The sequence below is a fragment of the Neofelis nebulosa genome, chromosome 8, assembly GCF_028018385.1.
Source record: "Neofelis nebulosa isolate mNeoNeb1 chromosome 8, mNeoNeb1.pri, whole genome shotgun sequence".
Classification (NCBI taxonomy): Eukaryota; Metazoa; Chordata; class Mammalia; order Carnivora; family Felidae; genus Neofelis; species Neofelis nebulosa.
In genome coordinates this window covers 7,500,051-7,527,169 of record NC_080789.1, presented here as the reverse complement: position 1 = coordinate 7,527,169, position 27,119 = coordinate 7,500,051, and the positions used below count along the sequence as shown (strand labels likewise).

The 27,119-nt window shown below is 45.1% G+C and overlaps 1 protein-coding gene and 1 pseudogene across 2 annotated transcripts in view; both read left to right on the top strand.

Annotated features, from left to right (window-relative positions):
* The window catches only part of ACO2 (aconitase 2), a 57,651-nt gene that overhangs the window by 1,536 nt on the left and 28,996 nt on the right, over window positions 1-27,119 (top strand). The window lies entirely within an intron of this gene.
* Window positions 11,512-13,623, top strand: LOC131518788 (small ribosomal subunit protein uS8-like; annotated as a pseudogene).

The following is a 27,119-nucleotide window of genomic DNA, read 5'->3' as shown; positions in this document are numbered from 1 at the left end:
TCCTGCTCTCTCATAATGTAATGATGTCAGGCAATATTATTTGATGGTTAAATCATTACGGATTTAGTGGTCTTGGAAGAGAGGATCAATATCATGGGATTTCTGAACTGAAAAAAGATCTTGGAAAGCATGAGTGTTAGGCTGGTATAGAAGGAGATCTGGGCCATAGTTCATATTCTGTCCTAACCCTGTGACCTTGAGCAAATTACTTCTGAATTCTGGTTTTCTCATCTGTCAGTTTGGGATGATCTTCATTGACAAATGTTTATTGAATACTTGGTAATAGGCTTCCATTCAGATTGTTATGAAATAAGAACATGTGATATTTTTGTTTATGATCATCATATAGTTCTACTTCCTCTTTTACAGATGGATAATCCAAGAACTTGAGAGCCTAGGTAACTTACAGTAGCAGAGTGAGGATTAAAATCCAGGTGTCCTTGTTTGTTCATTCACCTAAAATGAGTGAACGACATTATATACCGCACTGCCTCTCAATAGCCAGGCTGTCATTTATTTATTTATTTATTTATTTATTTATTTATTTTTATTTATTTAAAAACAATTTTTTTAACGTTTATTTTTGAGACAGAGAGAGACAGAGCATGAACGGGGAGGGTCAGAGAGAGAGGGAGACACAGAATCTGAAACAGGCTCCAGGCTCTGAGCTGTCAGCACAGAGCCCGACGTGGGGCTCGAACTCATGGACCGCGAGATCATGACCTGAGCCAAAGTTGGACGCTTAACCAACTGAGCCACCCAGGCGCCCCCAGGCTGTCTTAAGTAATGGCTAGTTAACACTGTCCTCTGAGAGCCTTGTAAATTTACCTCTTTTATGTTTAGCTACATTTGAGAGGTGATGGTACTACCTTAGTTGTTGTGTCTGCAGGACCCTGTCCATGCATTCAATTTATTCCTACCTCATTCACTGCATATTTATTGATACCTACTACTTGCTTTGGATACAATGATAGGCGAAGCAGACAGTTCCCCTTTTCATGGAACTTCTGTATTCTAATGTATTTTACTGCAGATGGCCTTGGAGGTCTTTCGCAGCCAAAATATTTTTCTTCTGTCCTTGGCTGGACCAAAGGTGAAAATAAATAATAGAATAATGGCAATTACTACCACTACTAAGAGTAGATAACGTTTACCCTACTGTGTGCCAGTAATCTCACATGATCCTGTGAGATAAGACAGACCTGTTGAAACAGGACTAGAGAAGAAACACAGTACAATGGTTAAGAACATAGTTTCTGGCCTCACACTATCTGGTCTCGAATGCTGACTCTAATGCTTTGGGCAGGTTACTTCACTTTGTGTGCGTGTTTCCTCACCTGTAAGATACGAATAATGATAGTACATCTGGCTTGTCTAGTTATCATACCATAGTTGCAAAGTATTTAGACCCTTGCCTATATCTAGTTAGTGCTGTGTAATTAATTATTAAGTAAGATGAAATAAACTTGCTTTATCACCAGTCCACAGCAGGTCTGATTTGAATTTGTACCTTTCTGATTCCCGAGCTGAAGTCCTAGCACCTGCACTATACTGCTTCCCTTTGACATCAAGACTCAGCTTGTCGGGGCGCCTGGGTGGCGCAGTCGGTTAAGCGTCCGACTTCAGCCAGGTCACGATCTTGCGGTCTGTGAGTTCGAGCCCCGCGTCGGGCTCTGGGCTGATGGCTCGGAGCCTGGAGCCTGTTTCCGATTCTGTGTCTCCCTCTCTCTCTGCCCCTCCCCCGCTCATGCTCTGTCTCTCTCTGTCCCAAAAATAAATAAAAAACGTTGAAAAAAAAATTAAAAAAAAAAAAAAAGACTCAGCTTGTCAACCAGGGTAACGTTAATGCTTCGTAACCCGAGAACAGATCTCCTTAAGTTGAGAGTGGTCTACTATTTAACAGTGCCTGCCACCAGGTAGTAGGGTTAGAAGCAGTGAGGAAAACAGAGGTGAAGATTTTGAAAAAGCCACATTAACTCTCTGGTGTTTATTTTTTATTCTTGTGCCCATGACTATGGATGGTAAATAAAAGAGGTTGGCCACTTGCAAATACATTTTCTAGGTCTTTGGTTTTGCCTTGAGGTACTAGGGTGCTGAGTTCTCATCATGTGACCTTGAGGAAGTCCTATAACCTCTCACATGTAAATCTGAGATGACAGTTAACTATACAAGAGTTTGCCATATTTAGCAGAAGTTAAGTTCTCGATAAAGTGCTGTGTTAAGAAAAAAAAACCTTGGGGATTATGAAACAGGTCATTCTAAGTTATATGTCACTGTAGTATCGTCTTGGGTGTCCTGTCCTGTAGTCACCTGTTGATTTGAGTTGAGTAAATGGATGAATGATTGAATGGATGAATAAACAAATTTCCAATCTCCAATTTGGGCAGAAGGAATAGAGCAATCATCTTGAGAACTGGGAAAGCACACTGGACTTTTGAGCCAGCTGTGCCCAAAATGTTTATTGAACGTATGCCTAGACACTGGGAGTGTAATAGTGAACAAGAAGAGTGGAGCTTATATTGTACTTTTGGGGAGACAGAAAAAAAACAAGTAGACAAATAAAAAAATGTACCTACTAAGTGCTCCCAGGAAGGCAAGTAGGATTGTGTGGTAGAGAGGGTAAGGGTGGGGATGTGACACGGCTTTAACTGGGGTAGTTGGGGAAGGCCCTCAGAAGAGGTGACATTTGAGCCAATACTTAGATGATAAGAAGGCAGCCCTTCAGTATTTTGGGAGGAGAGATTTCAAGTCTGAGCAGCATGTGCAAAGCACCTGATGTATATATGAACTTGGTGTGTTGATAAGAAATAAGGCGAGTGTTGGGGTCCCTTGCTGGCCTGTTGGTGGAGGGTGTGACTTTTGATCTCGGGCTTGTGGGCTTGAGCCTCACGTTGGGTGTAGAGATTACTTAAAAATAAAATCTTTTTTTTTTTTAATGTTTATTTTTGAGAGAGAGAGAGTGAGCGAGAAAGAGAGAGAGTGCATGTGCGTGGGGGAGGGATGGAGAGAGAGAGACACACAGAATCCGAAGCAGGCTCCAGGCTCTGAGCTGTCAGCATAGAACCCGATGTGGGGCTCAAACTCGCATATGGTGAGATCATGACCTGAGCTGAAGTCGGACGTTTAACTGACTGAGCCACCCATGCACCCCTAAAAATCTTAAAGAAAAAATAAGGCCAGTGTGGCTGAGGTGTTGAGAGGAGAGGAAGGTCATGTAGGCTTTGGTTTTACTCCCAAGTGGAATGAAAATCCGCTGGAAGGTTTTGTTCCCCCACGCTCCCCACCCCACACACACAAAGGTTTGAAGCCAGGGAGCGACAGGATCTGATTTATGGTTGAAGAAAGTCATTTGGATTGTTGAATGGGTGGTGGACCACAGAGGGACAAAGAGGAGGCAGGGAGACCAGTGCAGGCTGTTGGAATCATCCAGGGAGTGGTGATGGTGTCTGGGACTAGGGTTCTGGTAGTGGAGATATTTTGGAGGCAGATGGATTGGATGTAGCATGTGAGGGATAGGAATAATTAAGGATGACTCCTAGGTTTGTGGTCTAAGCACCTGAGGGTAGTTGAATTTGTTGGTCACGTGTTTGCATAGTCCTTGTAACATGGCTAAAGCTTGTTTACAAATTTTCTTTTTTTTTTTTTTCTTTTTTTTTTTTTAAATTTTTTTTTTTCAACGTTTTTTATTTATTTTTTTTGGGACAGAGAGAGACAGAGCATGAACGGGGGAGGGGCAGAGAGAGAGGGAGACACAGAATCGGAAACAGGCTCCAAGCCATCAGCCCAGAGCCTGACGCGGGGCTCGAACTCACGGACTGCGAGATCGTGACCTGGCTGAAGTCGGACGCTTAACCGACTGCGCCACCCAGGCGCCCCAAGCTTGTTTACAAATTTTCGACCTTCCATCAGCTCTCAACAGTACCTGAATTTCACAGGTGAGGAAGCGGATGGGGTCAAGTGTCTTGTCCAGGGTCCCTCACTTGAGTATGAGCGTCATTTCTGAAGTGAGCCCTGTTCTATTTCTGGCCTTTTTCTGGTGCCTCGTGTCTCCCAGAGGGCTATCTGGTTCATACTTCCAAGTGAGTGTTGATGCTTGAACCGCCTCTTTGTTGGCTCTAGCTTTCTTTGACTTGTTTTTCCCTGCACCTGATTAGAAAGGTAGTGGTAGGCTTTGGGCCTTTGTGTATGAAAGAGGGGAGGGACCACATGGAGGCTACTGGCACTTTTTAAAAAGCCTTGCAAGGAATATCAGGAACCTGAGAGAGACTTCCTCTGTGACAGACTTATCTATCCTTATCTATCATATCTTCAGGGAGGGTTTCAGCCCTCTGTGGCCCTCAGGTTACACATCTGCAAAATGGGGCTATTGGGACCCCTGGATGGCTGAGTTAGTTAAGCGTCCAACTTTGGCTCAAGTCGTTATCTCATGGTTCGTGAGTTCGATCCCTACATCGTGCTCAGGCTTGCTACTGTCAGTGTAGAGCCCACCGCAGATCCTCTGTCCCCTTCTCTTTCTGCCCCTCCCCTGCTCACACTCTCTCTCAAAAATAAATAAACATTAAAAAAATGGGACTCTTAATAGCTACCCTCCCATTAAGAAGGGTCCAGAAGGCCAACTCTGATACACTGTAAAAATTTGTGAATAGTTTCTGTTGTTGTGGTAGGAATAGGCCCTTAATTTTTTTTTTTTTTTTTTTTTACTTGTCTTTATTTATTTATTTTTTTTTTTTTCCAACGTTTTTTATTTATTTTTGGGACAGAGAGAGACAGAGCATGAACGGGGGAGGGGCAGAGAGAGAGGGAGACACAGAATCGGAAACAGGCTCCAGGCTCCGAGCCATCGGCCCAGAGCCCGATGCGGGGCTCGAACTCACGGACCGCGAGATCGTGACCTGGCTGAAGTCGGACGCTTAACCGACTGCGCCACCCAGGCGCCCCACTTGTCTTTATTTTTTAAGGAACAGGCCCTTTCTAACATTGAGGATAGGGGCAGAATTTTTCCTCACGTTATTTCTGAATGAACCTGTAGACTCTGTTCTTTATTTTGGGGGCCCTAAAAAGCATGGATAATGGTTTTCTTGGGTTCATTCTGCAAAATTTGGGTCAAAAGAAAGGACACCAATTTTGGAGCCTGGTCTAGAATTCCACCTTTGCTGTGAGACCATGGACAAGATAATTAACATACTAGAGCCTCAGTTTCCTCATCTGTAAAATGGGCATAGTACCTTCTGCCTCTCAGGATAATTGTGAATATTAAGTAGGGCTGTGTGTATGTTTACTTATTTTTTTGAATTTACATCCAAATTAGTTAGCATGTAGTGCAGCAATGATTTCAGGAGTAGATTCCTTAATGCCCCTTACACATTTAGTCCATCCCCCTCCCACACCCCTCTAGTAACCCTCTGTTCTCCATGTTTATGAGTCTCTTATGCTTTGTCCTCCTCCCTGTTTTTGTATTATTTTTGTTTCCCTTCCCTTATGTTCATCTGTTTTGTCTCTTAAAGTCCTCATATGAGTGAAGTCATATATTTGTCTTTCTCTCACTAATTTCACTTAGCATAATACCCTCCAGTTCCATCCATGTAGTTGCAAATGGCAAGATTTCATTCTTTTTGATTGCCGAGTGATACTCCATCGTGTGTGTGTGTGTGTGTGTGTGTGTGTACACACACACATATATACCATATCATCTTTTTTTTTTAATGTTCATTTTTTTTTAAATTTTTTTTAACATTTTTTAAATTTATTTTTGAGACAGAGAGAGACAGAGCATGAACGGGGGAGGGTCAGAGAGAGGGAGACACAGAATCTGAAACAGGCCCCAGGCTCCGAGTGGTCAGCACAGAGCCCGACGTGGGGCTCGAACTCACGGACCGCGAGATCACGACCTGAGCTGAAGTCGGATGCTTAACCGACTGAGCCACCCAGGCGCCCCTTAAATGTTTATTTTTGAGAGACAGAGAAGGAGCGGGCCAGTGTCAGAAGGAGACGCAGAATCTGAAGCAGGCTTCAGGCTCCAAGCTGTCAGGTCAGAGCCTGATGTGGGGCTCGAACTGATGAACTAAGAGATCATGACCTGAGCCAAAGTCGGGTGTTTAACCAACTGATCCACTCAGGTGCCCCAAAATTAATTAATTAATTAATTTGTTTTTGAGAGACAGAGACAGAGCTTGAGCCAGGGAGGTGCAGAGAGAGAGGGAGACATAAAATCGGAAACAGGCTCCAGGCTGTCAGCACAGAACCCGATGCGGGGCTCAAACTCACAAACCGTGCGATCATGACCTGAGCTGCAGTCGGATGCTTAATCAACTGAGCCACCCAGGCGCCCTTTACATCTTCTTTATCCATTCATCCATTGATGGACATTTGGGCTCTTTCCATACTCTGGCTATTGTTGATAGTGCTGCTATAAACATTGGGGTGCGTGTGTCCCTTCGAAACAGCACACCTGTATCCCTTGGATAAATACCTAGTAGTGCAATTGCTGGGTCGTAGGGTAGGTCTATTTTTAGATTTTTGAGGAACCTCCATACTGTTTTCCAGAGTGGCTGCACCAGCTTGCAGTCCCACAAACAGTGCAAAAGAGATCCTCTTTCTCTGCATCCTCGCCAACATCTGTTGTTGCCCAAGTTGTGAATGTTAGCCATTCTGACAGGTGTGAGGTGGTATCTCATGGTGGTTTTGATTTGTATTTCCCTGATGATGAATGATGTGGAGCATACTTCATGTGCCGGCTGGCCATCTGGATGTCTTCTTTGGAGAAGTGTCTATTCATGTCTTTTGCCCATTTCTTCACTGGATTATTTGTTTTCTGGGTGTTGAATTTGATAAGTTCTTTATAGATTTTGGATACTAACCCTTTATCTGACGTGTCATTTGCAAATCTTCTCCCATTCCGTCGGTTGCCTTTTAGTTTTGATGATTGTTTCCTTTGCTGTGCAGAAGCTTTTTATTTTGATGAGGTCCCAGTAGTTCATTTTTGCTTTTGTTTCCCTTGCCTCCAGAGACACGTTGAGTAAGAAGTTGCTGCCACCAAGACCAAAGAGGTTTTTGCCTGCCTTGTCCTCGAGGATTTTGATGGCTTCCTGTCTTACATTGAGGTCTTTCATCCATTTTGAGTTTGTTTTTGTGGATGGTGTAAGAAAGTGGTCCAGGTTCATTCTTCTGCATGTCGCTGTCCAGTTTTCCCAGCACCACTTGTTGAAGAGACTGTCTTTATTCCATTGGATGTTCTTTCCTGCTTTGTCAAAGATTAGCTGGCCATACGTCTGTGGGTCCGTTTCTGGGTTCTCTGTTCTGTTCCATTGATCTGAGTGTCTTTTTGTGCCAGTGCCATACTGTCTTGATGATTACAGCTTTGTAATACAGCTTGAAGTCCGGGATTGTGATGCCTCCTGCTTTGGTTTTCTTTTTCAAGATTGCTTTGGCTATTCGGGGTCTTTTCTGGTTCCATACAAACTTTAGGATTATTTGTTCTAGCTCTGTGAAGAATACTGGTGTTATTTTGTTAGGGATTGCATTGAATATGTAGATTGCTTTGGGTAATATCGACATTTTAACAATATTTGTTCCTCCTATCCAGGAGCATGGAATCTTTTTCCGTTTTTTTTGTGTCTTCTTCAATTTCTCTCATAAGCTTTCTATAGTTTTCAGTGTATAGATTTTCCACCTCTTTGGTTGGGTTTATTCCTAGGTATTTTATGGTTTTTTGGTACAGCTGTAAATGGGATCAATAGTAGGACTGTGTGTATAAAGTACCTAGTGCAGGGGGCGCCTGGGTGGCTCAGGTCATGATCTCACAGTTCATGGATTTGAGCCCTACATCAGGGTCGCTGCTGTCCGCACGGAGCCCATTTCTTATCTCTCTCCCCCCTCTCTCTGCCCCTCCCCTGCTGGTTTGTTGTTTCTCTCAATAAATAAGTAAACTTGAAAAAAAAAAAGTAAATAGGGCAAATCTGGTGCCAGGTACGGGTGCTTGGTGAAAGTTGGTCTCAGTCTCCAGCTCTTGAGATGGCTTATAGCCTCCATTGCCTTGGCATTTTTCCTGAGCTCTTACGTTTAAAAAAATACTGGCTGTAAGGAAACTGCTTGTTCCTCCCCTAATCTCCATGGAGTTCGGGTATGTAGTAGTTCAGGAAAACCTTTTGGTGCTTCTGTAAGAGTTGGGAGAAGAGGGGGCACCTGGGTGGCTCAGCCGGGTAAGCATCCAACTTCGGCTCAGGTCATGATCTCATAGTTTGTGAGTTCGAGCCCTGCGTCGGGCTCTGTGCTGACAGCCTAGAGCCTGGAGCCTACTTCAGATTCTGTGTCTCTCCCTCTCTCTACACCTCTCCTGCTCATACTCTGTGTCACTCTGTCAATAATAAATAAACGTTAAAAAAAAAATTAAAAAAGAGTTGGGAGAAGAGGCAGAAATGAATCTGTTGGCTTCCTGATTTTGTTCTCTAAATTGAAGGGCAACATTGGGAAAATGAGCTTTAGAATTGCACTTGTTGTATTTTTATCATCGAAGTCCAGGTCCTGGGGGAAGTTTGGCCTAGTGGGGAGTATTGTTGCTTCTGCCCTGCAGGGTCTGAGACAGCTTTGGGAGCTTCAATTCTGGGGCCAGTTGTGCAAGGAACCAAAGAGGTCTCAGGAGCCCCCTTAACCCCTACACTTCAGTGCTGTGTAGTTGGGTTCCTTCACCTTCTGGACATTTGTGGTGGTGTTCTTTAAAAAAAAATTTTTTTTAATGTTTATTTTTGAGAGAGCGAGAGATGCACAGAGTGAGCGGGGGGGGGGGGGGGGCAGAGAGAGAGGGAGGCACAGAATCCAAAGCATGTTCCAGGCTCTGCCTGAGTTGTCAGCACGGAGCTGGATGCAGGGCTTGAACCTACGAACTGCAAGATCATGACCTGAGCCGAAGATGGACACTCAACCGACTGAGCCACCAAGGCGCCCCCGTGTTCTTACTGTTCACTGAGAGAGCTATAGAGCTGGTTTAAGACAAAGGCCCTGCCTGTGGACGAGCTTATATGCTGGTGAGGAAGAAGTCACTTAACCTCAACACGCTGAAGCAAGGAGGGAAGCGGTGTGGGCCATTGTGGAACTTGGGCGTCATGGGGGCGTGTTTAGTGTGCTCCACACTATCGCCGGTGTCAGAGATCCCGGTCACTGAGCTAACTCTCATTTTACAACGACTGCCTCGTTTGCCTTCACAACACCCATAAGAAGCAGGTATCGTTAGCCTGTTTTCATGATGAAACTGAGAACCACAGAGGTTCAGTAGTTTGTCTGGCACGCAGCAGAGCCAGATTCTGAATGCACATTCGTTTGATTGCAGGACCCAGGGTTTTTACCACTCGACCAAACTTTGCCCAGAGCACTTCCCGGGGATAGGGAGTAGAAAGTAGATCTCTGTGGAGTAGGCTGGATATAGGGGACACAGTTCATTTGGGTCCCGCCCTATTTGGGGGCCTTCATTGCCTCCTGCCCCAAATACCAGCCAAACTTGAGAGGGAGAGGCTAGAGGTGAGAGTCCCACAGAGGCAGCTTTATTCCTTGACTGAGCTGTGGGTCGGCCTCACAGGCTGCCTATTGAGCTTGCAGAAGATGCCCTTCCTAAGTGTGTTAGTGCAGAGCTGTTGCCCCGGGGGCCAGAGTAGGGCTCAGGATTTGCATGCAGTTCACAGTGTGCCTGGAGTCCCTGCTACTGACACCAGCAGTAAAGGACAAGTAAGCAGATGAGTGCAGCTATCAATTCCTTAAAGGAAAGTGTTGGAGCCTGTTTAGAGACTGTGACTTGGAGAGTCACAGCTCCCTGCCCCCTTCCCAAGCCTCTGAACGGGACTGCATCTCCTTTTGTGCCTGCCAGTTGCATAGCAACCAAGCTAGCTGATTGCCTCCTGGCGGGAGAAAACTGTTTAGCTCTGGATTCTTGGGAGAGGTGCCAGGCATCATCTCCCAGGGGCGGGAGAAATTTGTTAGAAGCAGCAGAGGTGTGGGAAGCTGCTGCTTCTTAGGAGGGTGCTGACTGACAGGCATTCCTGTGTAGCCCACTAGACAGAGCCTGCCTGAGGCTTCCCTGCCAGGAAGAGCTGGGCAGCTACAAGCTAACAGCTATGAGCCGGAAGGCCGCTGAGGGTCATGGTCAGAGGAACCAGGGGTCTTACTCTACCGAGACCTTGAAGTCCTCCTGGTGAGATGTGCTGCCGCACAAGGTAGTGTGTTTCCCTGCTGCTGGACAGGGCTTGCATAGGTTGGATAGGTCATGTTAGACATTCAAGGGCAGCATGAGTGGATAGATGAGACCTTTTCAATCCCATTTCAGTTCTGCTATGTGCTGCCCTTGTGCTTGGGGCCTGCTCTCGGGCTCCTGGACTTTGTTTGCGAGCTAGGGACATGGTGGAAAACGGCACCCCGCGGTCCTTTTTGTAATACACGGTGTGTTAGTAGCAGCATATCCTCCAAGGGGAACTGAGTAATAGCAAGTTACCTTTATTGAATGCCTGTCAGGAACCCAGCAACTGAGCTCTGTGCTTTTCATATATTTTTTCCTCAAAGAATGCGGTGTATTCATAACTCTCCTCCCCATTACAGTCCCCAAGGGCAAACACTGATAGGAATTTCACGTTTATCATTCCAGACTTTTTTCTCTGCATTTGCAAAGCGGTACATTCTCTGTAATTGTCGCAAAATCCCGCTCTTTTACCCCCATTTTACAGAACAGGAAACAGGCTCAAAGAGGTGAACAATCTTGTCCGAGGTCCCATAGCCAGGGGAGCTGCGATTCTAAGCCAGATCCATCCAGTTCCAGAGTGCATGCCCTTTCTTTTACTTGGCATGGGTTGGAGTGTTTCCACAGTGGCACTCTGCAGGTCAGAATGGGGCTGGTGACTTCTTTGTCTCTCCCTGAAGCAGCTGCCTCAAGAGACCAGGCCTCCTCCAGGAGCCCAGCCTGTTTGCACAGCTCAGCCACTTCTCCTTGGCTTGCCCCACATTCTGGGGCTCACCAACCCGTGGTTCCCTGAGACAATGCTGGCATGTGCCATGCTTCACAGGATGGACAAAAGGTCAGACTGGCCCTACCAGGCTGGCCTCCTGTCCGAGAATGTCAGTCCTTTTGGTTTGGACTGTTTTCTGAATAGAAGTGGTTTCAAGGGAAGACTTCTGTCCTTTGGGAAGAGAGAGTAGCATGTCTGGCTTTGGCCAAATGGGAAAGCGAGAGTTCTGTGTGGGTGTGCGCATGACGTGCCACGAGGTGTGTCCCTTTTCCTCTGCTTGTCTCCACGAACGGGTGCTGCTGGCTCAGCACCTCTGCTAGAGGCACTCAAAACGTGAACTTGAAAGCACGATGAAGAGGCTTGTGTTCAAATTATGGCTCTGCCTTCGTCTCTTTCATGACCAAATATTTCTTGAACTCCTGTGTGTCAGACATTGTTCTAGGCTCTGAGTATACATGGCAACCTGACTAGACAACTTTTCCGTAACTCCGTGCACTTGCCTGCCCCTCCTGTCCTCTTTCCGCCATCTTTCCGTGCCACCATAATGGTGCGCATCAGTGTCCTGGCAGATGCTCTCAAGAGCATTAACAATGCTGAAAAGAGGCAGACGCCAGGTTCTTGTTAGGCTATGCTCCAAAGTCGTCGCCCGATTTCTGACTGTGATGGTGAAGCATGGTTACATTGGCGAATTTGAAATCATCGATGATCACAGAGCTGGGAAAATTGTTGTGAACCTCACAGGCAGGTTAAACAAGTGTGGAGTGATCAGCCCCAGGTTTGATGTACAACTCAAAGATCTAGAAAAATGGCAGAATAATCTGCTCCCGTCCTGCCAGTTTGGTTTCATTGTACTGACAACCTCAGCTGGCATCATGGACCATGAAGAAGCAAGGCGAAAACACACAGGAGGGAAAATCCTGAGATTCTTTTTCCAGGGGTGTAATACAGTCATACAAATAAAATGCCTCACTGACTAGACAAGTTTTCTGCCTGCAGGGAGCTTACATTTTAGTGGAGTTTCTTTTTCATTTGTCGGAGTCTCCATTTTCTCATCTGTACAAGGGACAACCTGACTTGTCACAATCCCATTTGGCACAATTGTTGGGAAGGTGACATAAGATAGCCTTTGTGACCTTGCCTGGCACAGTTTTTTTCATTTCATTTCTTGCCAGGCTCCCCAGTGGGGTCTACTGTGGGTATGTTTCCCCTTCAGAATTTGTTCTGGGGGCGCCTGGGTGGCTCAGTCGGTTAAGCGTCCGACTTCGGCTCAGGTCATGATCTCATTGCTCGTGAGTTGAAGCCCCTCATCAGGCTCTGTGTTGACAGCTCAGAACCTGGAACCTGCTTCAGATTCTGTCCCTATCTCTCTGCCCCTCCCCTGCTCGTGCGCTCACTCTCTCTCCCTCAAATATAAAAACATCAAAAAAAAAAAAAAAAAAAGAATTCTGTCAGTAGAGGTAAGATCAGCAGAGGCTCCCTTACTCCCTTGGAGCCCAAGAGATTTGCATCCCATCCAGTAAGGGAGGGGGCACTGCCAAGACCCAAGGAGCCAGACTCCACCGAAGGCACTCCGTCCGGTTCAGCAGTTGGGACTAAGAGCCCCCATCGAGGGCTGAGCGCAGCGGCTGTTGGGCCAGAACAGAGGTTGAGACACCTTCTGTAGCACAGCGAGAAGAGCATGGGCTCTGTAGCTTCCCAGCCATGTGACCTTGGGCAGGCCACTTCTGTCTCTGGGCCTCTGGGCCTTCGGGGCAGTTAGAGAGGCTGAACTTTGTACAGCAAGGTTTAGCAGAGTAGCTGGAATGGAGCAGAGTGACAGCTAACAGCTATTTAATACTCCAGAACAGTTCTGTGGGCATCTGGCTACTATGGGAGACTTCCACCCCACTGTAAAATCAGGGAGTTGTTTGATAGCAGAGGAAATGCGGTGTGGATTCCTACAGTGTTGAAGACACGACTAGGGTTTTCAAAGATTGGAAAGGCTGAGGTGTGGAAGAGTGACCAGGCTCATTTGATCTGGTTCCAAAGGGCAGGGCTAGGAAGTGAGGCCTGCTGAGTGTCAGACACTGGACCGGGTACTTTCCCACAGGTGCTCTCCTTAATCCTCACTGCGGCCTGGGAAGGTTATCCCCACTTAGAGATGGGATGTGTAGATGATAAATACAGCCACGCGAGGTTACATAGCTTGTTGGGGGTGGAGTCGGGATTTGAGCCCAGGTCTCCAGTGCTGGAATCTGTGTTCTGATGTGATGGAGGCATGTTTCAGGTCAGTATAAGAAGCATTTGTTGTGGGGGGCGCCTGGGTGGCTCAGACGGTTTAAGCATCCAGCTCTTGATTTCGGCTCAGGTCATGATCTCCCAGTTTCGTGGGTATGAGCCCCATGTTAGCCTCTGTGCTGACAGTGCAGAGCCTGCTTGGGATATTCTGTCTGTCTCTCTCCCTCTCTCCCTCTCTCCCTCCCTCCCTCCCTCCCTCTCTCCCTCTCTCCCTCTCTCCCTCTCTCCCTCTCTCCCTCTCTCCCTCTCTCCCTCTCTCCCTCTCTTCCTCCCTCTTCCTCCTCCCTCCTCCTCTCTCCCCTCCCCATGCTCTCTCTGTCTCTCTCAAAATAAGTAAATTTTTTAAAAAATATTAAAAAAAAAAGGCGTTTGTTGTGGTTGGGAAGTATTAGAAGTATCCAGTAGTGGAATAGGCTTTCTGGAAGAAAATGAGCTTCTTGGCCCCATCCTATTGAATTAGTGGCCTGGGGAGGTTGCTGAAGAGACGTTTCTGCTCAGTCCTGCTCTAGGCTCCTTTGTTCCAGAGGAAGCAGAGGTTAGTAAGGGCTTAGTGAAAGTATCTCTTCTAGATAAGGGCTTGGTGTTTACCCATGAGAATTTCACAAGGCCTGGGACTTGGGTTCCAGGTGTGGGAAACAATTTTCCTATTTCTTGGTTGTTGTGATACTTGAGTTGGCTGGCCTTATGGGTGATCTCAGGAATGTCTGTGGGTCCTAGGGCCAGGTTGAACTGAGCATTGAGTATGTTTTACTTTTGGGCTTAGGAAATAAAAGTAAAATTCTAGTAGGTTATTATGTTTTTTTTTAAATAAATTTTTTTAGTGTTTATTTTTGAGAGAGCGAGAGACAGAGTGGGAGCAGGGGAGGGGCAGAGAGAGAGGGAGACACAGAATCCGAAGCCAGGCTCCAGGCTCTGAGCTGTCAGCACAGAGCCCGATGCGGGCTCGAACTCACAAGCCATGGGATCATGACCTGAGCTGAAGTCAGATGCTTAACTGATTGAGCCGCCCAGGTGCCCCTATTATTTTTTTTATTATATGTGCTGCCGAAGCGAGCACTATTATTATTTTTTTTTATATGCCACAAATCATAATCGTTCTTCAAATAATATTGATCCAGACTACTTTTTCCCCAACCTCAGTAGTCAGCAAGTTGCAGTACTTGTTAATATCTGCTTTTAAGGTGAAATTAGGGGCGCCTGGGTGGCGCAGTCGGTTAAGCGTCCGACTTCAGCCAGGTCACGATCTCGCGGTCCGTGAGTTCGAGCCCCGCGTCAGGCTCTGGGCTGATGGCTCGGAGCCTGGAGCCTGTTTCCGATTCTGTGTCTCCCTCTCTCTGAGCCTGGAGCCTGTTTCCGGTTCTGTGACTCCCTCTCTCTCTGCCCCTCCCCCATTCATGTTCTGTCTCTCTCTGTCCCAAAAATAAATTAAAAACGTTGAAAAAAAAAATTAAAAAAAAAAAAAAGGTGAAATTAATTTCTTAACTTTTTTTCTTGTTTATGGAGGTAATTACTCATTTTAGGAAAGTTGGAAAATACAGAGGTATGAAGAATATCAGGGGTGCCTGGGTGGCTCAGTTGGTTGAGCATACAACTTTTGATTTCGGCTTAGGTCATGATCCTGTGGGATTGAACCCTGTGGTGGGCTCTGTGTTGAGTGTGGAGCCTGCTTGTGATTGTCTCCCTCCCTCCCTCCCTCTGTCTCTGTCTCTCTCTCTCAAAATAAACATTTTTTTTTTTTTAATTTTAAAAATGGTCTTTGCATAGAAACCTCAGCCATGATACCTGTTTGGTGTGGGTATAATGGGTGCTATGGTGCCAGTGACTTGGGGGGTGGTGGTTAGATTTGGCATGGAGCAGGTGTTTGCTGCCTCTCTCAGACTCACTGAGTATTAAATACCACCGAGTACCTGGTGTCAGACCAGGGAGTCTGGTGGGAGGAGTGGTGGTAGGTATCCCTGGGTGGGCTTCAGGGAGTCTAAAATCGTGTATTAGGTTCTTTCTAAATTTTCTCCATGAAGTATGTCCTGCTCTTTGAACTGGCTGGAAAAACCCTAGTAAATGCTATTTGAAAAACAAAAACCAAAAACCAAAATCTGCTTGTAGCATTTTACCTAATAGTTGGCATTTGGGGGGAGCCCATCCATGTCCTCTCCAACCTCACATAATGCTGCACCTATTACCCCCTTTTTCCACACAAAGAAATTGGGCTCAAAGGTGAAGCCTGTCTGAGGTCACGCAGCCAGTAAATGGTAGAGCTGGGCTTTGGAGCTAGATCTAGGTTTTCCATTGTGTGGCGTTGCCTCTTGTAAAGCAAAGGTTGCGATTCAAATTTTAGCATAGGGAACCTCACCCAGCCTGACCTTCCACCATTTCCTGCTTTGTCTTTTGCATCTTACCGTTTGGAGTACTTCGTAGCTTTTACACACTTCACTTGTGATTCCGTGTCTTTTCCATACTGTCTGTCCTCTGAATGCCTTGCAAAGTCTTCTTTATCCTCCTCAGCCCCACTCAGTGAAACTTTGCCCTGGCATCCCAGAGTTAATTGCTCCCTCTGCAGCACTCCTGCCTCTGGTTTGTGCTTCCTTTTTAGCATAGATGACAGTTGGTTGCATTTATGTGCTGAACTTGGTCAGACTAATATATATTAGCTTAGGGGCTGTCTTACTCTTCTTGGTGTCTGTGTCCTGTTGCTTGGCACAGCATAAGTGCTCAAGTGTTAAAATGCATCCAGATCTCAAAAAAAAAAAAAAAAAAATCTATACGGACTTCTTTGCTAAACAGTCTTCACAGCAGCTCCTTTAGAGGCCTCCCATCTAGTGTTCCAGGGGGATCACAAGGTGTTGTAGCAAGACTCAGATGAGCTGTGGTTCAAGGTTGCTAGGGTGCTTTTCTCCTACCCCTACAAGTTCCCTCATGATTCCGGATTCCCTTTTACCTCTTCCCCTTATTTTATGCCATTTCCGCTGCACTTTGCTCCTGCCAAGCTGTCTTTCTCTGTCTTTCAGTTACAGGTGTTTTCCCGCCGTGGGGCCTTTGCACATGCTGCTCTGGGCCTGCGAGTTTGCTAGGACTCCCTCTCCTAAACCCCATTTGATTTGCCTGGCGAACTCCTGTAATGTTTCATTTCTCAGATTAAAATACCACTTGCTTGGGAGAAGCCATTCTCCCAGTCTAGCTTAGGTTCTCCACCTTTCTACTGTTTCAGCTGATTAACTTTTAATTTCATAGCACCTCTCTGACATAGCTGCTTATATTGTCCCTTGAGTGATTACTTGGTATCTGTCTTCTCCACCAAACTGTAAACTCAGCATGGGCAGGGACTATGCCAATCATTAATTCAGACAGCACTGCACAAGTTCTGGGGCTTGATAAATATTTGTTTCATGAAGCAGTAACACCTTCGTTTAAATTAGGGAAGTAGTATGGTGGAAAAAGCTTGACTTGAGGCTTAAGTGGCTTGAGTTCTCCTAACTGCTGTTGACTAGGCATGTGACCTTGGGCTTTCATTTCTTCATCTGCCAAATGAAGAAAAAATACTTGGTGATCTCGGCTCACCTGGGGTTCATCTGATAATCTGTGATTCTAGATGAACTGTTTAATTAGCCGAGTTCGGGGTGGGGGGAGGGGGAGGGGGGCTTGGATAAGAATCCAACTACCTACTTGACATCTCCACCCAAGTGTCCTCACCCTCAAGCCTGCTCTCCCTGTCGCCTTCCCTGTTCAGTGCACAGCAGCACCATTCTTTAAGTGGCTCGGGCCCAGAACCTCAGTGATATTCTTGACTCTTCTCTCACACTCCTTGGCCGGTTTGTCGGCATATCTTATTGTTACTACCTACAGAATATATCCAGACTCCAACCCCTTCTCACTGCCTCTGCCACTCTTACTCTGGTCCAAATCACCATCATCTTTTTTTTTTCATTATTATTTTTTTAGTGTTTATTTTGAGAGAGAGCGAGACGGAGTGCGCGCATGCTTAACGTGGGGCTCAAACTCCCAACCCTGAGATCAAGAGTCACATGCTCCACCAACTGAGCCAGCCAGGCGCCCCAGAGTTCTTTTCAAGGGATATTCCATTGTATGTGTGCATCACAGTTTATTTATCTGTTCATCCATTGGTGGACACTTGGGTTCCTTCTGTATTTTGGCTGTTGTGAACAATGCTGTTCTCAGTATAGGTGTACAAATACCTCTCCTTGCTGTTCTTTGAACACAACAGTTGCCACCTCACTTTAGAGGATCCTTAGATTTTCTGTCTGGAATGCTCTTTCAGTCTGTAGGTTGGCTTGTACCTTTTGTCAGGTCATTGTTCACTGTCATTTTCTCAATGGAAGCCTTTCTCAGCTATCCTATAAAAAATTTTTTTTTAATGTTTATTATTTTTGAGAGAGGGAGGGCTGGGTAGGGGCCGTGAGAGGGAGACAGGGGATCCAAAGCTGGCTCTGTGCTGGAAGCAGAGAGCCTGATGCAGGGCTTGAACCCACAAACCGTGAGATCATGACCTGAGCCGAAGTCCAGAGTCCGGTGCTTAACCGATTGAGTCATCCAGGCACCCACCAACTATCCTATTTTATTTATTTATTTATTTATTAAAAAAAATTTTTTTTTAATGTTTACTTTTGAGAGAGAGAGGAGAGGTGAGAGAGAAAGAGAGTAGGAGACAAAGAATTTGAAGCAGGCTCCAGGTTCTGAGCTGTTAACACAGAGCCCGATGTGGGGCCCAAACTCACGGACTGCGAGATCATGACCTGAGTCGAAGTTGGATGCTCAACTGACTGAGCCACCCAGGCGCCCCCCAACTATCCTATTTTAAACTGCACCTTCCCCCGCCACCTTGGCTCTTTTCTCCTTGCTCCTGCTTCATTATCTTTCATGATACTTATCAACGTCTGATTGAGGTTTTACTTTTTTTTTTTCCCCCTCTTTCTCTCCCTCTGTCTTCCTCTAAGTCCCAAGAGGATCGTTTTGTTCATTGCTGTATCCCAATGCCTAGAATAGTGCCTGGCACCCAGAGTCATTCAGTAACTACTTGACGGATAGACAGATGCATGAATAGATGAATAAGGTTTGGTGGTAGGAGGGAGCGAGGACAGAGAGAATGGCAGTGAAGACCGATATTTTTCCCCGGTCAGCAGTGCTCATCACTTCTCAAATTTGGCTGCTACTGAGATTCTAAGGGTAAAATTAAAATCCCAGCTATTTCTTCTTTGTGTCTTCTTTAGTGACTGTACCTGCCCCTCATTGACAATTGTGTTCTGGAAAAGTTGTATGCTAGCACCAGAATGTGCACACAGAATTGAGGGGATCAACATGGGGTGGCAGGTGTTGAATTTCTCCAAGTAAGGATACTGAAACAACACCTCCCTTGTTTGCATGCCACACAAATCATTGTCCCCTGTCAGCTTCCTTCCTCCTTCCTTCCTTCCTGCCTGCCTGCCTGCCTGCCTTCCTTCATCAGCGTCATTTCTTAAAAAGAAAGGGCCTTTTTAACACTAATGTTAAGTATAGGAAGGCATGGTTCAGAACAGAAGATGTGTTTTAAATTTAATAAATTTGGGGGGTGCCTGGGTGGCTCAGTCAGCTAAGTGTCTGACTTTGGCTCAGGTCATGATCTCATGGCTTGTGAGTTCGAGCCCTGCATCGGGCTCTCTGCTGTCAGTGCAGAGTCTGCTTTGGTTCCTGTCTCCCTCTCTCTGCCCCTCCCCAGCTCATGCTTTCTGTCTCAGAAATAAATAAAAACATCAAAAAAATTAGTAGATTTGACTTAAAAAAAAACAAACCAACTTGCTTTGTTGTCTTCATTTTTCCCATTTTCCTAGAGGATAGCTGTGTGGAGAGAGGCACCAAGTGGTCAGGCTGAGGTTTGGGTGCCTCTGGCACCTCAGACTGAATGCTGCAGAGAGCCTGATAATGCTCTGCAAAGGCCTAGGGCAATTGTGAGCAATTCCTTCCTTATGGCTGTTTGGCTCTGACATTTGTAACTCATTTTTTAAAATTGGAAGTTCTCTATGGCACAAAAACAGACACTCAGATCAATGGAACAGAATGGAGAACCCAGAAATGGACCCACAAACATATGGCCAACTAATCTTTGACAAAGCAGGAAAGAACATCCAATGGAATAAAGACAGTCTCTTCAGCAAGTGGTGCTGGGAAAACTGGACAGCGACATGCAGAAGAATGAACCTGGACCACTTTCTTAACACCATACACAAAAGTAAACTCAAAATGGATGAAAGACCTCAATGTAAGACAGGAAGCCATCAAAATCCTCGAGGAAAAAGCAGGCAAAAACCTCTTTCATCTTGCCCGCAGCAACTTCTTTCTCAACATGTCTCCGGAGGCAAGGGAAACAAAAGCAAAAATGAACTACTGGGACCTCATCAAAATAAAAAGCTTCTGCACAGCGAAGGAAACAATCATCAAAACTAAAAGGCAACCGACGGAATGGGAGAAGATTTGCAAATGACACATCAGATAAAGGGTTAGTATCCAAAATCTATAAAGAACTTATCAAATTCAACACCCAGAAAACAAATAATCCAGTGAAGAAATGGGCAAAAGACATGAGTAGACACTTCTCCAAAGAAGACATCCAGATGGCCAGCCGGCACATGAAGTATGCTCCACATCATTCATCATCAGGGAAATACAAATCAAAACCACCATGAGATACCACCTCACACCTGTCAGAATGGCTAACATTCACAACTCGGACAACAACAGATGTTGGCGAGGATGCGGAGAAAGAGGATCTCTTTTGCACTGTTTGTGGGAATGCAAGCTGGTGCAGCCACTCTGGAAAACAGTATGGAGGCTCCTCAAAAATCTAAAAATAGACCTACCCTACGACCCAGCAATTGCACTACTAGGTATTTATCCAAGGGATACAGGTGTGCTGTTTCGAAGGGACACACGCACCCCAATGTTTATAGCAGCACTATCAGCAATAGCCAGAGTATGGAAAGAGCCCAAATGTCCATCGATGGATGAATGGATAAAGAAGATGTGGTGTGTGTATATATATATATATACAATGGAGTATTACTCAGCAATCAAAAAGAATGCAGTCTTGCCATTTGCAACTACGTGGATGGAACTAGAGCGTATTGTGCTAAGTGAAATTAGAGAAAGACAAGTATCATATGACTTCACTCATGAGGACTTCAAGACACAGAACTGATGAACAGGAGGGAAGGGAAACAAAAATAATACAAAAACAGGGAGGGGGACAAAACATAAGAGACTCTTAAATATGGAGAACAAACAGAGGGTTACTAGAGGGGTTGTGGGAGGGGGGATGGGCTAAATGGGTCAGGGGCATTAAGGAATCTACTGAAATCGTTGCACTATATGCTAACTAATTTGGATGTGAATTCAGAAAATAAAACTAAAAAAGAAATTGGAAGTTCTCTAAGGTATTGTCTAAATTGCCTATTCTGACATGTTACCCAATCATGAAATTAATGGGGTGCAACTTGCCTTAGAGAAAAGACAATCTAGGGCCATCTGGGTGGCTCAGTTGGTTAAGTGTCTGACTCTTGGTTTTGGCTCAGGTCACAATGTCATGGTTCTGTGAGTTCTGGCCCCACATTGGGCTCTTCACTAACGGTGCAGAGCCTGCTTGGGTTTCTCGCTCTCTCTCTCTCTCTCTCTCTCAAAATAAGTACATAAACTTAAGAGAAAAAAAAAAAAAAAGACCATCTAGTGTGCTAAAGGAAAAAAAGCCAGATACAAAGAGTTGCCTATTGGATGATTATATGAACTATCTAGAATAGACAAATCTATAGAAATAGCATATTAGTGGTTGCCAGAGCCTGGGGCAAGACGAGTAAAGGGAATAAGGAGCAACTGCTGAGTGGGTATGGGGTTTGCTTTGGGGTGATGAGAAAGTTTCGGACCAGATAGTGCTGGTCCGAATTGGCTGTGCCAATTCACATGTGCTGAATTGGCCACTTTAATAGGGTGGAAAATTTTATGTGTATTTTACCACAGTATAAATAATAGTAGAATAAAAAGCATTAGGGGCACCTGGCTGAGTTAGTAGGCCATGTGACTCTTGATCACAGGTCGTGAGTTTGAGCCCCACATTGGGCGTGGAGTCTACTTAAAAAAAATATACATATGCGTGTATCGCACGTGGCAAGTATTGTTTAGTGAAACTTTGTTTTAGTTACACCACCCTGGCAGTATCTGTGGGCTGGATCACAACATAAAATGTATTGTGCGGGTGTGTGTTCTCAAAATGTGAAAGCCCCCTCTCTAAGGCTCCTTTTAGCTCAGAACATCCTATGGCCAATATTTGGAAGTTGCTAAGACTGTCCTGAGAGGGCTATACAAGGATATGATGGACTTTGAATAACTTCCTCCTTCCATGGTGGCTCTCCACAAATGCCATGTGATTTTGAGTGAGCCATTCTCTCTGGCTTTTACATTTGTAGCCAGTTGTGTTGTTTTGTTTTTTTGTTTAAAATTTTTTTTTTAACATTTATTTATTTAAAAAAAAAAATTTTTTTTTAACGTTTATTTATTTTTGAGACAGAGAGAGACAGAGAGAGACAGAGCATGAACGGGGGAGGGTCAGAGAGAGGAGGAGACACAGAATCGGAAGCAGGCTCCAGGCTCTGAGCCATCAGCCCAGAGCCCGACGCGGGGCTCGAACTCACGGACCGTGAGATCGTGACCTGAGCTGAAGTCGGACGCTTAACCGACTGAGCCACCCAGGCGCCCCAACATTTATTTATTTTTGAGACAGAGAGAGAGCATGAACGGGGGAGGGTCAGAGAAAGAGGGAGACACAGAATCTGAAACAGGCTCCAGGCTCTGAGCTGTCAGCACGGAGCCCGACGCGGGGCTCGAACCCACGGACCACGAGATCGTGACCTGAGCCGGAGTCGGACGCTTAACCGACTGAGCCACCCAGGTGCCCCTGTTTTTTGTTTTTTAACTTGAACTTAAACATGATCTTGGAGAAGGTCTGGGCCTCCTTTTCTCTTGACCATTCCTATATCCATGCTTTAGCTGCACCTTGGACCTAATGTCTACAATAGCAACTTTAGTACACTTTTTGTTTTCGTGTCTGTCTTATCCCTCCAGATTGTGATCCTGACTGTAGGGACAGCATGGTGGTGGGCTAGAGTTTAGCTAAGCTTTCATCAGGTGCGTTGTGGCAAATGGGACACAGATGTGCAGGCATCATGACCCCCCCCCCCCCCCCGTCCTCCGTTGTTTGTTAAATGAAGTAGTCTAGACAGGGATTATTCTATTTTCTGAATATTTTAAAATAGGAAGAGTAAGCAGTTTGGCCAGTCAGGGGGCTAATAAGAAGCAGGTAGTGTTGTGAATCTAGTGCGCCCTCTGTGGCACCACACTGGGGTGCATTTTACGTGTGCATATATGCATAGCACTGTGTCCTCGCCTGTGTGTAAACGAAGGCAAAGGCCATGGCTAATTCAGAAAAGCCTAAGCTCAGGGAGTTTTCTTCCCTGGTGCAGATAAATCTGTTCTGACATTGCTACATTTTCCTCTGGTCCTTTGGGGAATACACAAGTTTATCTGAGAGCCTGTTTGCTGGGGAGGAATATTTATAGACTCTCTGAGCTGGAAAGAACTGGAGGACATCTAGTCCAGTGGTTCCCAGACGTAGAAGTATCAAGAGTGACCTGGCAGTCTTTACTGATGCTTAGGCTCCATTCCAGGTGGTTCTGGTTGAGAGGTCTGGGCGTGGTAGGGCCTAGAAGCTGAGTGTTTATGAAACCTCTCAGGTGGTTTTGATGCAGCTGGAATGATCCACTTCTCCCATGTCGTAGAAATGGGAAGGGGCACACAGAAAGGCTGGATTACTTTACTATAAGGGTACCTAGTGACTGAGCTGGGAGGCCAGATCTGTGGACTCCCATGCCCTAAATGTTCCCTCTTGTCACATGGGGGCTTTCACTGTTGAATCTGCACATGGGGAAGTGGCCCATGGGGTACACATACTCTGGCTCTTTGGGTGTCTGAGTGTGCTGTCTTCAGAATGTTGGATTGCAAAATTGGCGTTCAAGGACAAAAATACAGTGACACTAGGGGACTCCAGCTCTCTCTACACCAGCTGAAAACAGCTTGCTGTCAACTCTTTTAGACCACACATCACCTTAATACAAATTAGGGGAATTATAGGAGAAAATGATTTTCCATCTTAACCCGTTTTCTTAAAGTTCATCTAATTTCTTTGAGAGAGAGTGAGCATCTGCGTGTGGTGGAGGGCCAGAGAGAGAGAAGGAGAGAGAGGATTCTAAGCAGGCTCCGTGCTGACAGCGTGGAGCCCTACATGGGGCTTGATCCCACGAACCTCGAGATTGTGACCTGAGCTGAACTCAAGAGTCAGATGCTTAACTGACAGAGCCACCCAGGCACCCCTTAACCCAAACATTTTCTGTGATGTTAGTGTATTTCCTTTTGGTCTGTGAACATTCGTTTTATAGCATTGTAGTCAGTGTGTATGTAACTTATAACCTGCTTTTTCACATATTATTATAGACAATTTCCTATTGCTATTTGGTGCTTAAAACCATCATTCCTACTGAGTGGAAATTATACATGTTAAGTTGCTTTCAGTTTTAGCAGCTATAAGTAGTAATGCACTGAACTATTTGATGCATATAGTATCATTTTCATATTTAGAATTCTTTCTCAAGGATAAAATTTCAGATATGGAATTGCTGGGTCAGAGGATATGGATGTTCCTGTGGGTTTGTATTGACAAGCTGCTTTACCGAAAGATCAATTTCCTTTTACTCCACAGCAAGGAGTCTGCAACAATGTTTATCTTTGGTTTTGAGCATTTAATTTTTTTTTAACGTTTGTTCTTTTTTTGAGAGACAGAGATAGAGCACGAGTGGGGGAGGGCCAGAGAGAGAGGGAGACACAAAATCCAAAGCAGGCTCCAGGCTCTGAGATGTCAGCACAGAGCCTGATGCGGGGCTGGAACCCACCAACTACGAGGTCGTGACCTGAGCTGAAGTTGGACACTTAACTGACTGAGCCACCAGGCGCCCCTCCCCCCCCACCTTTTTTTTTTTTAAGTAAGCCCTACCCCTAACCTGGGGCTCGAACTCATGACCCCATAATTAAGCATCACATGCTCCATTGACTGAGCCAGCCAGGCACTTCGACAAGAATTCTTCATAGGTGATGCTTTCCCATCAGGGGCATGAGTACCAGGTAGTCTTGCTGTTGGTGATGCTAAGTTTGATCTGTGGCTTAAGATAATAGTGGTAACCAGGGGCGCCTGGGCGGCTCAGTTGATTAACCATCAAACTGCAGTTCAGGTCATGATCTCACGGTTTGTGACTTCAAGCCCCGGGTTGGGCTCTGTGCTGACAGCTCAGAGCCTGGAGCCTGCTTCAGATTCTGTGTCTCCTTCTCTCTTTACCCCTCCACTGCTCACACTGTCTCTCTCACCAAAAAAAAAACATTAAAAAAAAAAAAGAAAGAAAAAGATAATGGTGGTAACCAGGTCCCTCTAGTAGAAAGATGCCTTTTTTTCCATTTTTCTTATTAATGATAAATTCCTGTAAATTAACTTGCTGAAATGAAGAGTTTGCACCATTGGGGAGGAAAAACCAAACAAACCCAGAGCACTGTTGGTTGTCAAATTGCCAGTAAATGATTGTGCTCTACCACTCCACAGCCACCATGCTTTCTGCACATACCTTGTTCGTTCTTTTTCCCTGCTTACAAAAGGAACTCTTATATATCCTGTAACATTTAAAAGTTACAGAAATACTTGGCGTAGAAAGTAAACGTGTCCAAAATTCTAATCCCTAGAGATAACTGCTATGCACAGTTAATCCCTGTCATTTCATTTTTAAATATATTTATACATTTACATGTGTGAACTATTAATTATTATATAGAAATAAGCTCATAATGCTATCTTACTACTTACTGTTTTCACTGAATGTGCCACGGAAGTTTTTCTCCTCCAGTAATGTTAGATCTACCCTCTTTTTTTTTTTTTTAAATTATGGTAAAATATATGTAACATGTTGACATTTTAACCATTTTTCAGTGTTCAATTCAGTGGCATTAATTGCATTAATAGTGTTGTGGGACCACCACCTCTATCTAATTTTTTTTTTTTTTAAGTTTTCATTTATTTAAGTAATCTCTGCACCTACCATGGGGCTTGAATTCAAGCATCTGAGATCAAGAGTCAGATGTTCTTTCATCTAAGCCTGCCTCTTAAAAGATTTTTATATATTTTTTAATGTTTATTTTTGAGAGACAGAGCACAAGCATGGAAGGGGCAGAGAGAGGGAGACACAGAATCTAAAGCAGGCTCCAGGCTCTGAGCTGTCAGCACAGAGCCCAACACAGGGGCTCGAACCCACCAACCGTGAGATTATAACCTGAGCCAAAGTCAGATGCTGAACCCACTGAGCCACCCAGGCGCCCCTGAGCCAGTCTTGGTTGTTTTTTTTTTTAATGTTTATTTACTTTTTAAATGTTTATTTTAGAGACAGAGTGCGAGCGGGGGAGGGGCAGAGAGAGAAAGCAACACAGAATCCAAAGCAGGCTCCAGACTCCAAGCTGTCAGCACAGAGCCCAACGCGGGGCTTGAACTCATGAACCGCGAGACCATGACCTGAGCCAAAGTCAGGTGCTCAACTAAGCCACCCAGGTGCCCCCTGAGCAGACCTTTTTAAACAGCTGTAAGATGGCATTCCTTGGTGGATGAGCCAGAATTTATTCAGTCACTGCCCTATTTTTGGACAATAGGGTTGTTCTCTTAAAAACAGTGCTGCAGAGAACGTCCTTGCCTGTGTCAGTGCTTGTTTATGTGAACATTTTTGTGAGCCAGCTTCCTGGAAGCAGGAAAGCTGGTTAGAGTGTACAAACATTTTACATTTTAATAGGTATTGCCTAATTGTCTTTCAAAAATGTTGAACCTGTTTATACTGTAACCAAAAGCATCTGAGACTGGTAAATTATTGATTTGTCTTGTTAACTGTTTGCTCTCACAAAGTTAACCCAACCTGCTCTTTATTTACCCCTCCTCAATACAGAAGGGCTAGTTGGTCAAGCAGAGGCAACATTCGTTGGTTTCATTGATAATTTATGTAGCACCTCCTATGTATCAGACCTAGTGTTCAGGAATGGGGAATTTATTATGAATAGACACAATCCCTCCTTAGTGGAACTGCCAAACTAGTGGAGACAGATACCATTTCACAAATGAATGTCAAGAAGTAGTAAGTGGGCATAAATAATAGGCGGCTTTGGCTGGGCTGGGAGTTCAGGAAGAATTCCTTGTTTATTTGGAACTTTGAAGGATCAATGGGAGTGACCTAGACCAAGAGCAGATTGGGAATGAGGGTAGGCAGAGAACCTTCTGAGCAGAATAAACAGCATGTGCAAAGGCCCTGTGGCTGATACGTTTAGAAGGTTTACTGACCAGCAAAGTTCAACATGTTTGGTACCTTTGAGGAAGGCCAATTTTGAATTATTGAGAGACCAAATAGATGATCTCCCACTGCCAGGACCCCATAAGCAGGAAGGATTTCAGAGGGATGAAATGCTTTCCTAGATAAATTCTAACAAATTGCAAGTCCCCTGAAGGAGAGAAGGAAGAGCTGCACCTAAAGACATCAGCTTAGATTTTTAGAATAAGTTGGTCACAGTTTGAGGGCAAATAACCAAAGAGAAATTCTACCACCACTGGGATACATCAGAAGAGGGTCTGGAATGCTAAAGGCCCAGATGAGCTAAGTCTTCTGAAAAATGTTCATCAACGAAAAGAGTCTTTAAAGCTGTGTTTGTAGTAAGCAAGAGACCTGTTGCTTCTGCCAGTGTCCAAAGAAGGAACACAACGTG